This window comes from Ruditapes philippinarum, unplaced genomic scaffold (assembly GCF_026571515.1).
Source record: "Ruditapes philippinarum isolate M1 unplaced genomic scaffold, ASM2657151v2 ctg1493_1_1_1_1, whole genome shotgun sequence".
Taxonomy (NCBI): Eukaryota; Metazoa; Mollusca; class Bivalvia; order Venerida; family Veneridae; genus Ruditapes; species Ruditapes philippinarum.
In genome coordinates, this window is record NW_026857469.1 from 175,576 (window position 1) to 181,575 (window position 6,000).

Sequence of the window (6,000 nt, forward strand, 5' to 3'; positions counted from 1 at the left end):
CATGATTTATTGAAACATCATTTATTCATTATCACAGTCGTTTTTCACATTAAATTTGTATTCTCCAGAACCAGCCAAAGCAAGTCAGTTCTTAATGTACTAGGATAACGTTATAATTATAACACATCTTACCATTTATTATATATGTCTGAATATGTATGTTTCCTTAAGTTTTTTTCTAACATATTATATGAATTCATACACATTGTCTTAGTAGATTGATGCCATCACTTTGTTGTTAATTCAAAATAGAGTCGGAGAAGAACTATATAAGATTTTATATCTTTCGCTCTAATCCATTTAAACTTTGTATATATTGAATGAATGTACATTTATATATTATGTACTGTGGATGATTATGAATAAAATATGTTTTAAACTAACACATTTTATTTATGACTCGGTGGTCATGCAACTTTCTAGAGGTTGTGTTACTTACAACTATAACCTAACATTTAGGCATATATACTGAACAAATATTTTTACTATAAATTATCAGAATCTCGTGTGTATTTTTATTAATTCATAGAAAAAATATGCGTTTTCTAGATGTGTCCACAAACCAATGAATTGTGAATTTATGATTTGGCTCTTATCCATAATTTAAATAATTGCACAATTCGAAAACTTTCAAGGAAAGCAACAGTGTTTTAAATTGATAAAAAAGGGTGGCAGTTTTTCACCCTTAATTTTTTCAAATAATGTTCCCGGGGTTAAAATAATCTTGGTAGCCATTTTTTTTAAAAAAATTTCATTTTAAACAAATTTAAATTTTGGGCAATAAGTTTGTATGCCCGATAAACTATTAAAAAAACCTTATTTTCCTTAATTAATTTTTTTTTAAAATTACCAATTTTTTTTCCATTACCTGTGGGTATTTTATCAAAAATTTTTGCTGTTTTTACTTTAAAAAAAATATTAAATGACCCGCGCCAGACAAAACCAACATATAAGTTTCCCCGAAGGGACCCGATCAGCATCGCCCCCGCGCAGTTGTTTCGGGATCCATGCTTTTCGCTATCTTTCTCTATTTGAATGGGGTTTGTAAGCGAACAGAGGACCCTGATCAGACTCCGGGGATGCGCAGGCGGTCGGATATGTGGCAAAAAGTTATGTTTTTTGTATACGGGCTCATATAGTATGTCGTATATAATCATTAATTAAACAAAAAAGTAAAAAATCTGAGATTTATGAAAGGGAAAATCCTTTTCCGTTTTAACTTCTTACATTTTTCTCCACTTTTTTTTTCTGTAAATATATTTAAATTAATAAAAAGTTTTTTTAAAAAGGTATATTAAGAGTTGTTACCTAAAGATAATAAAATGATATGTTAAAAACAGAAATTTTGGGAAATAAGAATTTTTAGAAATGACTTTTTGGGGGAATTAATTTTCATTGTAAAAATGATGTTTTAATCTATAAAAAGAGGAAAAATTAAACAGTGTTAGAAATTTTTCGGCCCAATTTTTTAAAAAATTAAAAAAATGGAGTTGATTTATATGAATTTAATTAGCTTTTAAAAACACATTCGGGAAAACCTTGATGACAGGGAATAAACCCCCAAGAAACACTAATAAGATTCTTTGCGTGTCAGTTTAATCATAAAATACAATATTGCACAAGATCTAAAAACGGGCCACACGCCTGGGGGTATTATTATTAGAATAAATACACATATCAACATTGGCTGATGAAATTAGACGTCAAACAGATTACTGTCTTTACAAGAATGATAATCATTAGAACGATACCTAGATTTAATCCAACATTAACGAAAGACAACTTATTGTCCACAGAAAGGGAGAATAATTAATTTAATAGAAAACGAGTACCATTTTCTCCTAGTGTGCTTAAAGTAAATGGTTAAAAAAACTATTTCTATCCTTATTTTAGTCACTGACATAAGAAAAAGCTTACATTTATGACTTTTGACTCAGTTTAAACTACTCCATAATGGTTAGTAAAAAATTCATATAGCTTCTCATTATATTTTATATTTAAAGGAAATATTTTAAGAGAAGGATTTTAATAGTAATTATTGTTCATTTTATTTCAGAAAAATGTTGAAATTGAGATTTTTTACAAAGTACTTTTCTAACTTTAATATGATATGCTCGTAAATTGGATATGCTGTAAATGTTACAAACGTTTAAAGCAGCATGCCTCCAAAGATGAACCGAAAATATTTCAATAAATCAAACTTGTGAAAAAAGTAGAAAGATTAAGATGAAGTAATAATTAACATGTTTGAGCGATTAATGGGTGAATTTTTTTCATTATGTGAAATGTATTTCTACTGCGTTCTAAGCGCAGTGAGGGCATTTTTTGAAATATTTGAACTCTTTTTTTGTAATTAACTTGGGTTTTAAGTGCACTTGTATAATGTGTAAATTGCTTCCTTTGGTTTCTAATTGTACATTTTATTACGTTTTCAAAATTCCATGAAAATAAGCAAAAATCTGAGGCGTGCTGCTTTAATGCCTGATAAATATTGTTTATGTTATTTTAATTTGAAATTCATTATTTTGTTAAAAAATTATACATTTAAAGCATGTACAGCTTTGTTTCTACTTTTAACGAGCTTTTAGAGACATGGTTTTATGTAGTCAAACACAAACGAGTAATTTTAACTTTATTAAAGGCCCAATATATAGAACAACAGAAAGAACAAATATTTTATTATTTTCAGATTTGAGCATATGCACCTCATCTTAAAAATACATTATTTATCAAGGTATCACATAAACATTACAAATGCATGAATATTTTTTATATAAATATAAATACATAGCAATCGGTACATAATTATTTATCATGAGAGTGATATAATGGGTTATTTATACAAAGTCGGATTACAATTATATTATTTTCTTAAAAATATCAACCAAAGGTTGGTTGTAAAAATTGTTACCGGAAAGAAATGCATTTGTTATACTTTTAAAGTTACAAATATTTCTAGAGCAAAATAACATTAAACCCAAAAGCAAAAACTATGTATTTTCTTTAATATTTTTTACTTTTACAGACTGAAAAAATTTTTATGCAATGAGACTATTTTAAAAAATTTAAAACGCTTATTTTAAAATCCCAAATTTTAAAATAGAAAAGGCTAAATTGTTCAGTGTAAATTTTTTGTTTTTAAAACAGCTGATTTGGAGTTTAAACACAGGAGGTCTTTTTGTAATAAAAATCGTCTATATATGTTTTTTTACATTTTAAAATACTTTGAAACCATTTTAAAAATAAAATGATATTATTTTTCAATATCATTTATCCACTACTTCCCCACACACTCTGCTTTTTTCAAACCATACTTTATTCTATCCGTATCAACAGAACTCAAACTATTTTATTTTAAGAGAGTCTAAACTTTTTTAAAAACTTGTCTACACTTTTTTAAATCTAAAAACCTCGGGTAACCCTTTAAATACAAAAAGGTCTTTTTTTAACTTTCCCAAATTTAAACAAAAAGAACACATTGTTAGTCAAACTACTTTTTTCCAGTTTTGCACAAAAATCTATTAACCGCGGTTTTAAAAACTTTGTAAAAACTTTTAATATAACCCTTTTGGGGGCGATTCCCAAAAAATAGCCGAAACTAATTAGCAAAAATAATAAAATGGAAAGGATACACTTCATCGCGCACTGCTGAATGCTCCCATTGGACCATTTTTTCGTCGACTCGAAGGAAAAATCCCAATTTTTTAATTATAAGAAAACGAAAAAAATTTAAAAAATTCAGAAAGCGCACCAAAGAATGGCATGTACTTGAGATAATTGTAAAAAAAGTTTATAGATTTATTGCCTGTTTAGGACCCTGAAACGGGATGAAGTGTTTTCTCCTGAAGCTCCCACTCGGACTTCTCCCGAAACATATAATTGAAATAAGGTTGAAAACCTTCTTTCAAAATATTTTTAACGTATCGGAACATAAAACCGATGCCATGTTAATACCCATTATTCTTTATTAGTTTCAAAAAATTTCTATTCAAAAGTCAGTCTTTTTAAAGGTTTTTTTTTAAGTGAAAATGGAAAATGCTCCCACTCGGACTCGATTTCAGAGATGCTCCCACTCGGGACCCAAATTTATTACATTTGGAAAGCACATTGTCTGTGTTAGCTTTTATGGATTATTCTACAATTTTAACACCATTTTGTCAAAAACTTAGTGTTTGGCAACATTAACTTTTTCCCATTCTTTTTACAGAGATCACTTCTTTGATTCTGTTAGAATGACGGGTTGGGCAGGAACAAGGTGCCATGGCAAAGTTTTCAACTGACAGGATCACAATAAAAAAGGGTGCACTTGGATTGTGTTGCTATCCGAAGGGGGATAATTCCAAAATTATTGCCCAAAACAACAAGCGTTAGGGACTATAAATCTTTAAATGGGCAGTTTGGATCTCAAGAATAAGTTTTTTTAGTGTTAAAAAAATTGTGGTGTTTTACAAAGAAGTCATGTTATACATTGTTTAGTCTGGTGTAACTCGCCAGGAACGATGGTTTGGAAACTCCCGCCTATATGACTGAAATACTGTTGGAAAAAGCGTAAAATAAAACAAACAAAACAAACAAACATTGTTTATACCATACCGGAAATTAGATTCTTGTTGGACTCGGGTGCACATATTAGAGCGCCAGCATTTTATCAATAATTGCTTGACGTTAAAATCTTGTTAATAATTTTAAAAAACCCAAGGGTTTGCGTGTTTGTTAAAACTTTTGTGATTTAAAGGTTTTGTAAAAAACAGCAAATAAGGGTACGTTTATAAACATAAAAAGTCAAATATCTATCGTTTGATTTGAAAATTTTTATTAAAGACAAACAGTGTAAAACAGTGTTTGGGTCCAATGAACTGTTAAAAAAATCAAGAAACTAGCCTTTAAACAAACTTTACAATTTTTTAAGGGTTATGAAATTTTATCATGTGTACGTATTTTTACCTAAATAAAAAAAAATAAGAAAACGAAAGATCATAGTTTTTTCTTTATCACAGTCTTTACCATATTTTGGAATTAAAGATCATGTAAGTTTATTTTCAGGCTTTACCAATTGAAATTTTGTCTAAAAATTTTAAATGTTTTAATTTTTTAAATAAAGGGTATTTAAAAAAATTTTCAAACATAAATAAAATATGTAAAATAATACTGGAAAATTTTGCTTGCCCACATAAAAATGAAAATAAATTAAAAATTTATACATGTATGCATAATGCTTTTCATTTTTTTTTAAAAAGTTAAATTTTAACCTTAATAAAAATATATTTCAAATTTAAACCCCCCCTTTATAAATGAAATTTGGGAAATTATCTTTACAAATAATGTTTTTGGAACATACCCAAAATTGATAAATCTTCATTTTAAAATATTATATTTATGAATAAAATCATAGAAAAAAGTTTCAGGATATTTTTTAAAAACGAAAAATAATAAAAATAATACAAGAAAGGGAAACACAACAGCAAAAAACCCCCCCCATAAGGAGGAAGACATTTCAAAGGGAAGTAACCCTTACATTTCGTGAAAAAATTCCAAAGGAAAGATACTTTGGGGAAAAATTTAAAGAAAAGTTAAGCCTAGACATAATAAAACTTGACAAAAAAAAACACTCCCCTGAAAAAAAGAAAAAAAACAAAGAAAACTTATTTAACACTTCTGGGGCCTTATGCTCTGCTATTTTACTTTTATTAAAAATGTTTTAATATAAAAATTTTAAGTTTATATCTCAAATACCTTTTTGAAGGGATGGTTCCTTTGCAAAAATAACGAAGTGAATAAAAAAGAGCAATAATTTCCCAAAAATGGAGAGGGCATTCTTGTTTTTGGTATTTTACTTTATTGGGGAAATTTTAAACCCCCCAGTGAAATTTCAGATGAAATTTTTCCGTTATACACATTGTCCCCAAAAAATTAACGCAAAAAAATGAAAAAAAAAGACAAATTTCCCTTTAAAGAAAATATTATTCCCTTTTGTTTTTTAGAGTATTCCTTCCAAAGAGA